The 12,523-nt window shown below is 39.0% G+C and overlaps 1 long non-coding RNA gene across 1 annotated transcript in view; it reads left to right on the top strand.

The window, feature by feature from the left end:
- Positions 1 to 2,202: 2,202 nt before the first annotated feature.
- The window catches only part of LOC139622854 (uncharacterized), a 73,255-nt gene continuing 62,934 nt past the window's right edge, over positions 2,203 to 12,523 (top strand). Inside the window, exons 1-2 of the long non-coding RNA XR_011691383.1 lie at positions 2,203 to 2,977; positions 12,375 to 12,407. This is a non-coding gene — a long non-coding RNA (uncharacterized lncRNA). The remainder of the gene's footprint in view (positions 2,978 to 12,374; positions 12,408 to 12,523) is intronic.

The raw sequence follows: 12,523 nt of genomic DNA, 5'->3' as shown, positions 1-12,523 counted from the left end.
GCGTAGAAACAGTGTAATCTCTCAATCCTTGACACAGCAAATAAACACTGCACAGAAAGAGAGCCTGGCAACTTTATCTCTTACTTCCTTCCACATTGTCTTGTTGACAAGTTTTCGGGGGAACCTCACCGAGCAGAGAAAAGAGGAGACATATTTCTTAGGTAACAAACCCAAAGGGGCTGCGGCTGGGGACTGAAGGTTAAGTGCATGTACTAATACTCACAAAAAGGAACTTAACACCTCAGGATATAATGACATTGCATACACTTCCTCTTAGCCTTCCATTTGGTCACCATCTCTTTCCTAAAAGAGGAAAACTGCCATGTTATCCTGTTACACAAGATGAGAAGATAAAAGATTCTGAAATAAAATATGAATAAATTGCTTGATAACTTTACTCAACTTTACTTATTTTCTTTACTTTGTTAATGTAATAATTATTAGTCAAATTAAAAACAACAGTACTATCTTCGAGCGAAAGGTAATCCACCCTGAGGTTATGTTGAGCTTCTTTTGTGTCCCTGATGTCGCTCATATTGCTGTAGCCACAGTGCCTAATTGGAGGTTAATGTCTTTTAACCTTTCTCATAAATTATTCCTTGAGATACCTGAACTCCCACTCCTCCAGTTGCCCACCCCTCATTTTAATTAGACAAGACACCTTTTCCCCATGGAGATAACCGTACCATGGCTTCAAACTTTGACTGTAGACGTTTTCTGTGGGACTGTGTCTCCTTTGGCTGTATATTGTACCAGCAGACAAAAGAAAAGAGTGGGTAAAACAAGGTGTGAGCTCATTCATAGATGGTAGAGCAAACTGGACCTTCTTAGATCTCTGCGGCCCCTACACATCATCTAGGTGGCAGGACCAGGAAAGAGATAGGATGCATCTTTGTGGGAATCTCATGTCCACCTAAAAACAGGCTTAAATGAATATCAACAATTCAAATAAAGGTCTTAATGTGCGTGGGACATCATTCCCCAGAACACCTCCTCAAAGACCTTCTATAACATGGTGATGGGTGTTTTCCTGTCTCACAAAACATAATGTAGCAAAAGCTCCACTCTTGTTATTTCCTGAAGAGCAACAAGCTCCTCCATGATCATTACAGAATCTGCATAGTGTCTCTTATAATTGAGGTTTGTTCAGGGTTCAGGGTAAATCAGCCCTGTTACCTGTTCTGATGTGTTCTGTTCTGATATGGACAAGTACAAAAATGCAGTTAAAATGTGCAGCTTGAGTTCAGACCTGGTGACTTAAATTTATTTATTTTTTAATAAACGTGTCACGATGCTCTCACTTATTTATTGAATCATTAGTAAATTGGCATTGCATTTGTACAAGTTTTAAAAAAAAAATCAAAATTTATAATGAAACCCATGAATAAAGATATTATAACATTAACAAGAAAGATGTTAGATTTACAATATATTTCATGTAAATTACAATTCAACACTAAAATGGTATTATTTCACAATTAGCTCACATGGTATTATTTTGTTTATTAATTGCAATGCTACTGACATTTAATTTCAGGGTTAAGCAAGAACATGATTCAAAATACTGTAATATTATATTTTTTTTTAAAAAGTGACAAAGAGGAGAGAATGTTTCTGATGCCCAGGGGGCAGTGTTGGCTGAACATGGTCCAGCTGAAACTGCAATACACTGCATATTAACTCTTGATGTTGCAGGTATAATGCTCCGATATTTCCTGAAGAGGCTGATTAAAAAAAAAAAAAAGTTGATCAGAGGGTGTGGAAAAAGCCCAAGGAGTTTTCACTTTGTTTTTTTTTTATGTACAACCTGAAAACAAGATTTGTTTATTGCTGCTGCTGAGCAAATGGATTGGAGTTCAACAGACAAAGCATAAAGCAGGTTTGATAGAGACACAACACATCCTGAGGCCCAGGATCAGCAGCACTAATGGGATTAGACCTGCCACACACACACACACACACACACACACACACACACACAGACATGGCTGTGAGCTGGCAGAAAAGCTCAAACAACTTTCACTCCAAGTCAAAATAATCCATCATTATAACAAGTGAAAATTAATGAATGTTTCAATTTTACTTGTAAACACACACAACTTAAAGTCTTCTCTCTACTGCTGAGGAGACATTTCATATTGTCCTTTTTTATTCCACCCCTAAGGGGCAGCAGAGGCCTGCATTAACCGGAGGCATGTTCAAGCAATGACTGTCAAGTGGGAGCCTCCTGCCTCCTCAAGTAAGAATGCAGCCACAAAAGACAAAGGACCAAAGTTCAACAGTCGCTTCAACAAAAAAAATCATCGAATGTCTGTATTTCCTCATTTAGGAGGGACAAGCTTTTTGTCTTGATTTATATACTGTTTGTTATATTCTGTCTTTTTGTTGTTGATTAGCAAAGTAGTTTTTATAGGAAGAAAAAAAGGTAAGATTTAAGGGGGAAAAAAATCCTCTTTCTGTCTATCATACACACACACACACACACACACACACTTCATTTGTAGAGCTCGTTTTCCTTCTTTCAGCGAACAGGTTGATATGGTGAGACAGAGATGCTGGGTGGGCTCCTCTGCAGGAGTGCACGGCCCTCGGTTCAAGGCTATCAAGTGAAGTGTTCTTTCAAAAAAAAAAAAAATGAGAGAGGGAGAGAAAGAAAAAATGAAATGAGCCAAAAGTTTGGTGATAAGCGAAAAAACGTAGCCGGGGCAGTTCTCTGAGTCAGGCTGTGGGATGCGACAAAGATTAATAAAGAGAGCAGGTCTGCGAAGGGAGAGGGTGACGGTGAGGTTAGCTGGAGGGCCAGACAGCGCTAGATGAAAGTGGGAACTCTCTCCCACAGCTGTCAGCAGTTTTTAATGTGAACTTTGCTATTGATTGGCAGAGCCGGCCAGGTTCTACCACCAAACTTTTCTAGTTTGGCGACCTCTAGTTTCTGGAGTGTTGGATGGATTGTGTGGTATGAAGAGTCCAGTATCAGGTTTGTCATCTTGAGAATGTACACATACTGCAGTTATATCTCAGCTAATCAAAACGCGTTGTTTCTTCATGTTTTAATTTTGTTGCTTGAGCCATGTGTTGCTTTTTATGCGTGGAGGAAAGAGCTGTGTCTTTTTTTTTTTTGTAGCCGTGAAAGGGGAGTTTACTGTAAAATAAGATTTCTAGGCTCCAAAGAGCAAGAGTGAGTGTTGTCACCAAACCAGTTTCAGTCCATTTAAAGTGTGTGAAATCAGCATCTATATTCATCTCAGATTCATACAAGTCAGGTTCCATGTAGAATACAGGAATCTTTAGCCTTTACACTGCACTGTAATTGAATCAAGCCATGATCTTTCATCCCTGTAGTTATTTTAAGACATGAATGACACAACAGAAATTGAAATTCACCCCTCCCCCTTTCCCCATTTCAACAAAAGGTCAGAAATTCAATCACCACTGCTGCTATTGCTATAATAATATATGTATGGGAAACAGCCACAGTTACTGACCGCCAAATTCTTTGGCTGCCTGTGGTCATTTTGTCTTGCCTAAGAACAGAGGCGTCTCTCACTGGAGTTATCCATTAATCCCAGCGGGCTGAGAGTGCGAGTGCACAACACCAACAGATTCTTTGATTCTTAACTCGGTTACTAATGGTGTTTTGTTCATTTAAATCACCTTGTCAGCAGCGTGTGTAGTGTAGTATGCTGAGACTGTATTCCTATTCAGACATTTACATTTTTTTTGACTCTTTATTTATTCATTTCTGCTTGTGATGAAATTGATAGAAATATTGCCTTTGAAATATATGACGTCTTTAAGAGCACATGATTTTATAAATTCTCATGCATTTTTGGAGTGAAAAGACTCTTACTTGGCTTTATTTCTACTTACAGTATTATCTGCAGTATTTCCACAAAATTTGTCAGCTTTTATTGTAAGTTGTACAATACATGTTCTAGATATAGATATGACAAGGAACATTTTGTCTTTGGACCAGTATATGTATCCACAATTGCCATTCCTCTTTTGTCTGAGGGAGGACGACATTGTCACTATACCAGCTGTACATCAGATACATTGTTTTTCAAGAACACATAGATGTACAAAAGTCCAACCTTGTGTTTCTCAAGCACTGACACAATTTTAATTTGTTTTTTTTCCAGCATCATGTTTTGATGTTGCCAACCCTATTGGCAACATAGTTTCATGTTAAAGAATGTGGCAATAGTAAATGCCAGTAAATACAAAAAAAAAAAAAAAAATCAGAGAAATGAGAGATAGGGACGTGAGGGAGTGGGCATAATGTTACTAGCATGAGACAGAGCACAAAAGAGTGGGAGAGGAGATGTGGATTGGGAGAACAAAGTGAGTACGGTAAATAGAGGAAGTGGAGTTCAGTTGAAATAAGCAGCCTCATTAATGCACTGTCACAGCTTTCATTAGCCTCCAAGAACAAGCTGCACCAACATAAATCACAAAGAAAGAGATGTAAAAAGAAATTACAGCAAACGGACCCAAAAGACAATCAACAGATCAGCAGCACTGAAAACTAAACCCCTGGATTTCATGTGGGTGTAGTTTTACTACACAAGTGGCAGTGAATTAGCCTGTATCTTAAACGCAGTGTGAGTGAATCTGTGGAGAACTTACAGAGCAGCTTGTGACAGATAATTTATTTATCTATTCTACTTTTAGTGCACACTTTTACTCAGTTACCTCTTCGTGAATTGCACAAAATAATATGAAAAATATTCTGGAAACAGAGATTAGTGATACACAAATGTAAAAAGAAACACCTCTGGCATGCATATCATCGAATGTCCCTTGTTGCTTTGTTAATATTTCTTAAATTTTGTCCTTGTTCTGTACAGAAGCTGTTTTTGCAAATAGGCCTTTTTCCTGTTGTGAAGAAAAGACGAATGTTTCCTATTGTGATATTTTTTGCCAGTGTGCTTGCTGTGTCTTGCAGCAGGCATTTTTAAACCCTTGCATCTATTACCTTTCACCGGGTAAATACCTAATGCTGGAAACATTTGTCAATGTATGCAGCTGGCTGAACAGAATAGATTATTAGGAAGTGAGGGGAAAAACACACTGCTTCTCCAAACAGCACACGGCTTGCCTTATACAAAGTGTATTTCTCTACCTCAAACATAAAGAAGCTGTGAAAATGCAGTGGCAGCTCCGGCCATTTAAATTGTCATTCTCATTCACTAACAACAACATTAAACATTCAATAAACATAATAAATTTAGACCCTCATTGTAATAGTCAAGTTAAATTAATTATTTACAGGTTATAAAGAAACACGAAGTAATCACAGAACACAGACAATAAACAACAAAGAATGAACACATCTGTTGTAGCTATTGGACCAGAGGTTATGTTTGTGTGTTTATATGTGTGTTTATGTGTGTGTGTGTGTGTGTGTGTGTGTGTGTGTGTGTGTGTGTGTGCAAAATGTGCAAAGTTCTTGTGTAAGGAATTTATGCAGTTTACATTGTAGTGTTTACATCAAGCCTCATTAGAGATTTATCGCTGACGCACTGCAGCTCATTCAGTCAGAAATGCTGGGGTCAACACAGTGGAAAGGCATAAGTGCGGAAACACTTATTGTAAATTATTGAAAGAGAATAGAAAAATACAAATTACTGAATATCAAATGGGCTCATAATCTGAAAGGGAAAGCTTGTGGTACAATATACAGCCACCATCTTCATGGGACACAGGAAAAAAAAAAAATCTGTACCCATGAAGTGAGTCACTATTACAAATCATTTTTACAGAAAGGTGTTTTTCAGTCAGAAGTAAATTGTTAGTAAAACTGCACTTGAATTTGGGTAGTTAAAGAAGCCTATTAATATTCAGCACAGCAGCAGTGAAAAGCTGAAATGCAGAAGTGAATTCAGTCTAAATACAAAGAAACAGCAAGAGCAACACATGATACAGTGATATTCTTTGCTGGGTGAAACATTTGAAAGTATCTCAAATATTCACAATAGCTCAGCCACTGGCAATAGTCGTCTATAGTAGGCTACACACAGCTAAAATGAGCTTGGCAGTAGTAAAGAAAAACTAAAAACATCAATAGTTTACTGGCCTGCTGTTGGGTCCTGTGGCCAGTGTTGTGCAAACAGCAGAAAGTTGCGGCGTGTGAAGGGTAATGGGACATCCAACGCCAGGGGACAGCAGGCGGCAGAGTCACACACCGCTGCCGAAAGAAAGATGAAGTAATCTCAGGAAACAAGTAGACACACTCCACTTCGAATTTCGCCCCAAACAAGATTAAAGTGACATTATTCTATGAGAGTGTGGCAAGAGTATTAATCTTACACATAGAGGCAGAGGCTAGACAAACACAGGCTGGCTGCAAGAGTATGGGAGCACATTCTTTATTTTGTCAGTATATGCTGGTGTTCAGAAGTAGCCGAGAGAGCACCATCATCTCATTTTGCAATGCACTGAGAGGTCCATTACCTCCCCTTTTAACGAGTTTGATAACACCTCTTGTCTGTAAATGTTATGTAAAGGAACAATTATGTCTTTTGATGCAATGTTGTGTTTTCTTTTTCTTATCTTAATATACTGAACTGCTAATCCATATGTGTGAACTGAGGGAGGTTTGTATGCTGCTGATTTTTCCTTTTTTATTTGTTAGTTTATTTAACCAGGGCAGTACGGAAGCATTGTTAGCTAGGGAGAGTTCATGAAAAAAAACAATGTAACAAACATTGACGTGCATAAAATAGACTAGACTGCGTGCATGTGTATATGCAGGTGTCTATGTATTGCACACTATTGTGTATGCACTGACACAGTGTGTAAGTGCACGGGAGCCTACGTAGGTGCACAATTACTGTATGTAACAAGTGCATCCATTCGAAACTCCTTCAATGCTCACATCTTTGTTGTTGTTTAGCCACCATTTCACTTGTGCATTGACAAATTTAAATGTGTGTGTATGTTTGCACCCATATCATTGCATGCTGAATACGTACAGTAGCTACGTGTACGAGTAAGTTTGGCCCGCGAACCAAAGAATCTCCACCCATGCCATTTAGGAATTCATCAGTTCCAAATCTACTAAATGAGCGTTACATTGAGGTTTTGTTTAGAACCTGTTGCATAAATAAGCCAGTCCCTAAAACCCCACAGAGAAAGACAGAGCTTTAATGAGTGGGGTTTAAGCCCCTCCACCCATGTACTCCTCCACCCTCAGCTTGGTCTCCTAATGAGCCATCATCATGCAAAACTGCCAGCTTGATACGCATTAATTGGATTTTCACTTTTTCACCAATTAATTGACCAGCATTGTCATGTTGGCCAGCCTCCGAGGGCTTCTAAGAAAATGGGGAAGCTTCCCCTTTTTATTCTCACTGACTCTAATAGCCACTGACTGGAGAGGGGAAGCATTTTCCCTTTCTTTTCTTCTTTACTACCGAGATCAGCTATCTCATTATAGGCTTATGACATTTGTTGGAGCCAATCCCTTTTGTGGAGAGAAAACAGTTTGTGTGCTGCTCAGTTGAAGCCTTTACAGTTTGTTAACCTGCCTCTGCCAGTGCCAGGGCCCCCGGGGGGAAAGCCTGATGTGCAGTGAGTGACTCAGATTCCTTGCACCCTAGAGGACAGACCACAGGGTGAGGGAGAGCAATCCCACGCCGCCTTGTTCAACAAGCACCAAAACAAGGAATGAATGCAGCCATGGCATTTCACAACAGTTATTTGATATGTTGACACATCAGTGGTGTTTCGAATTCTGCCAGGGGGATTTTTGTTCACATGAATCCTTGCAGTTCAAATCCACTTGGAGAAGGTGCAGTAGAACTAATATTTTAGTAATCACATTGGATTTAATTTAAAAACAAAAAAACAAAAAAACAAAACAAAAAAAGAGCAAAGACACATGTGACCTTTAGTTAATCATTTGGAGGGCAGATTCCTGTTATGTTTTTGAGCTTGTGTCATGACTTTGGTTGTTTAAATATTAACATCGTCTTAATATTGTTTACAGTTGGGCCCCATGGTGATGGCAAGGATTGCACCAAGGAAAAATGTCACACTAACATTAGCAGTGTTTATCCACTTAATAAGTGATGTTTTAGACAGGGAAAGCATATTCATTCTGTCTAAATACATATAATTTCCTTTTTAATTTTGATGATCTTGTTGAGTTTTGCCTTACAATTTAATCAATTTCCCCATAACACCGATTTGCCAATAGAAATGGCAGATTTGAGAACAAACCCAGACCTGCTGAGAGATTAAACTCACTGAAATGAACAGTAAAGACTGGGCCAGGTCTGGTTATTAATCGGATCACAGTGTTGCTATGAAGAGGACATCCTGAGGCAGACCATAGTTTGACCACACTATAGCTCATTATGCCTGCATGGCTTGGCTCCACTGGCTGGTGAGCAGCTTCAGGTCAGGATGATGTGAACCATTGATTGGTGTATTTTGTTGATGCATTGCTTATTTATGTAAACATCAGTTATTCTGTAATTGCATTTGCAAACACTGCATGCTTAATTTGTCACAAAAGGAGAAACATCCTCCATCATAAGAAAAAAAAAAAGTGAAATAAACACAAATTTGAAAGAGCGAGTTTTACGTTAAAACAATGCAACAAACAATTCTGTCAAATGAATCAAATCACATGCACTCACATAGATTGAAATAGTGGAAATGATTCACTTATTATTATTTTGAAAGTAATAAATAGGGTATTATTGTGTTTCAAGTACAGGATGGGTGACTTCTCGCATCAGTGGCTTTCAGAGAACAGTGAGTGTTATTGATCCTTCACTTCATTTTGACAATTATTTAATGTAATAGTTGTCTAAATGGGCACAATTTGATGTTTGAGCCGGTCATTCAGCCTGAAGTGTAGAAAAACAACAGCTACAACAGCTCACTGGGGTCAATGAAAAGACACTCTGTCAGCTACTCTTTTTAAAGGTAATGTTGTTTCCAGAAACTGAAAAACCATTCCCCTTAATCAATATCATTCCAGTCAGGGAAGGTTGAAGGTTAGAGGTCAAACCTGGATGAAACCTGTGATTGGATAATCAAGGGCAATAGCCTTAATTAATCGATTTAGGGTTCAGGAGGGGGAGTGGTTTATAACATATACTGTGTTGGTTTGTGTAACCATGAAGGATTCCATTATTTATGCTAGTGTCCATTATGTCACACTGCGGAGAAAAAATAGGCGTTTTTTAATGCCATCAACACTTAATCAAGCAGAACTTCATTAATCCACATAATTAATTGAGCAGGCTTTGCTATGTTCCTTTTGCTACCTTTACTTTCTGGTCGGACGGACATGTTTCACCATTATTGTTGTCCCATCCCTCCAAGGGTTGTGAGTTAATCTGCATGACCCAGCACCTGTCACATACTAATAAACACAGAACTAATTGACTTTGTTGCTCCACTTATCAGCTGCCTCACCAGTCAAAGCAACCTCAGAGATTTTTGTTTGTTTACAGCAGGACTACCAGGTGTGTCCCATCAACCGAGGAAAATACACTTTATTATATTAGTGTTATGTGGTCGTTATAATGTATCAGAAATAAACTTAGATAATACAGGCCTTTATGATTCCTGGGCAAAGTAGTAGCACACTTATTTAAAAGGAAATTAGAAGAGGGTTTAGACTTTGATTTCTATAATCTGTGTTAGGTATGTAAGTGGATAAATAGATGCTCGTTTTTAGGTCTTGCACTTTGAAGCTAGCTAGTTATGATATATATTGTGTCATGCACATACTCACACAGACTTAAGACACCAAAAATACTGCTGCAGTACATATAACCTATTACATCTAACATTGCGTTACAGATAAAGACGTTTGTCCCAAGCTTAACAAAAAGAATCTGCTACTCAAGTTTTTTTTTTAATGTTATAATAACACATCCAGAAGATTAGAATCCATCAGAAATAAAGGACACAATCATGCTTTCCAACCTTTTTGGCTTGTAACTCCTTACTTGTGACCCTTTGACACAGGTTAAATATGTTCAACCAAGTCTCTCTTCTTTTATTATTAGTATTTATCATTACTTTTAATATTATTTCACAGGAATCATTTTAAATGCCTGAAGATGTAAAAAAGGAAAGATTAGACAGAATTCAAAGACTTAAACATCATTTGCAAGACAGAAATATCTTTTTCTTATTTTTACACCTAGCCACCACTCAGATTTAGTTTGTCTCAAACCTGAATTATTTGCATGAGGATAATTAAGTGTAATACTCAAGATTCATATAATTCAGAATGTAGGAAAAAATGTTTTATGATTGTACAACCACACAACATGCATAAGAACTGGCACTGGATGTCAATTTAATGTCAGAAAGATGCTTGACTCTAATGTAATCGTCAAAACCCAACATTTGCTAACTGACATTGTGACGATTAGCTGATGTTGAGTTTTCTTTTCACGATTACCTTGACATGAGACATTTGGACGATGGATTTTGGTTACTTCACAACACAACCTAAAACGAACAAAATATCAACGTCAGCTATCGTCAGTATTCTACGTTAAATTAATGTTGGCATGAAACGTTGTCCTGATATTGAATTTGGTCACCCAACGTCACAACCTACATTCAACCAAATACCAACATCTAATGATGTCCGTGGCCAACATAATACATCGTTTTCTAACTGAAAGAGAAACCAAACATCGTAAACAAACTATTTATCTATTTAAATTAGGAAATACAAAATAAAAGAGCATTCTCTTTGAATGCTTTATCCTTACAACTTGGGGTCTCAAGTACATTTGAGGTCAGAATTAATGAGTGTCATCAAGCTGTAGAGATGGTGGCCTCCTCCATCAGAGGACTGGATATGCTGGTCACAAAGACGACCATGTAAAACTGTGGCTGATGTGTCCTACTTATCCAGCAACACTACAGCGAGAGAATGTGCCGGCTATATCCAGAGTAACCACATGCCACTGTGTTCCTGCTATACACTACTCGCTCTCTCCCTCCCTCTGTTGCTCTTGTTGTCTCTTCCCTTTACACACTTACTTGCACACATGCACACACACACAATGGCTGTTCAAAGTTTTTCCAGGGTATTTCTCGGTTAATTAACAGATTAGTGGTGTGGGGCAGCTCTGAAGTTCAGAGGTCAAGACTAAATCCTCTAACTGGGAGGATAATCAGTGGCAGGTGGGTCCACACTTCTCCTGTTGCCCCTCACAAACCCCTCCCCTCTTGACTTGACTTGGCAAAATAAGCCCACCTCCCCCCTCCACCCGACCCCTCCGCGATATAGGCTACCGATGCACTTGACTCCAACAACTGTTGATGCACCTGAAAGAGAGAGAGATGGTGCGAGGGGGAGAGTGATGGGGGATGGAACAATATTTGAAAGAGCAGGAGAAGAGGCCTACATTGGATAAGTTCTGGAAATGTGCCATCCTTTCATGAGCACTGCCAGGACCCATATTTACAAAACTGACCAGTGGGATTCTCTGAACACAGTTTCACTGAATGGAACGCGGACTATAGGAGCATGGGCCTGGGCCTGATGCTATAAAATAGAAATACAATAAGAGAGACGGGTGCAAAGAGAATAAGGGCTTGAGTCTCTTTTTTTTTTCTTTTTTTTTTTTTTTTTACCCTGTCTCTATTCACTCCTCCCATATTCCATTCCAGGTTCTGCTTGGTGGAGAACGCCATTGTGAGCTTGTGAATGGGAGACTTTGGGAGTGTCTCTCCTTCTATTAATTAGGACTGGCCAGCGTTTCCGCTCCCCTGTGAGCCCCTTCATTATTATTTCTTCACATTCTTTTGCAAAAGTTTACCCCATTCCTTCATTCGCACTTCAAAGACTTCTGACAAAGATGCAGTCTACGAAAAAAAAAAAAACAGGCGACAATTTAGGCTTAAATTTCAGAGCATCCAGAAGCATTTTTTTTTTTTAAAAGCAAATATATTTATTTCATAAAAACAACAATGACAAAATAAACAGGAATACTCCCCGTTGGCAGCCAAATACAACAAGGATGACACTGCAAACACATGACTCATGTTACCCCTGACCAACTGTTTTTGGTACAGGGCTAAAACACACAACGATCAACAGACTTCATAGAGCTTTACAAATATGTGTTACTGAAGTACACTGATTCATGGAATACACACACACACACTTATTGAAATACCAACCTAAAATACACCTCCCCTACATCTGTGGTGAACATCAGTGAGCAAAGATGTCCTGGGGTGCATTCTACCACTGCCCAGCGGGCATCCATTTGCTGGAAAAAAAATCACTTTGCCTCATTAGCTACACACACTCTTAGTTTGTCACAATGCCTTTGCTTGAGTCCTGCTAACAGAGCCCCCCCCCCCTTCTCTTTCTCTAGGTGGAGACTTCAGGGGCCAGAGGCACAGTTTGGGTGAGTGAGGCCTTTTCTTTCTACCCCTCTCCTAGCTGGTTTAAGGGTTGTAATTATCTTTTGCTGGGGGAGGCTGTAAATTGGATTAAAGTGGAGGGTCTCGGCTGAGTGGATCA

The sequence above is a fragment of the Trachinotus anak genome, unplaced genomic scaffold, assembly GCF_046630095.1.
Source record: "Trachinotus anak isolate AG129_WGS33_773 ecotype Australia unplaced genomic scaffold, CSIRO_AGI_Tana_v1 ptg000007l, whole genome shotgun sequence".
NCBI classification, from domain to species: domain Eukaryota; kingdom Metazoa; phylum Chordata; class Actinopteri; order Carangiformes; family Carangidae; genus Trachinotus; species Trachinotus anak.
This window is presented reverse-complemented; position numbering and strand designations above follow the sequence as displayed.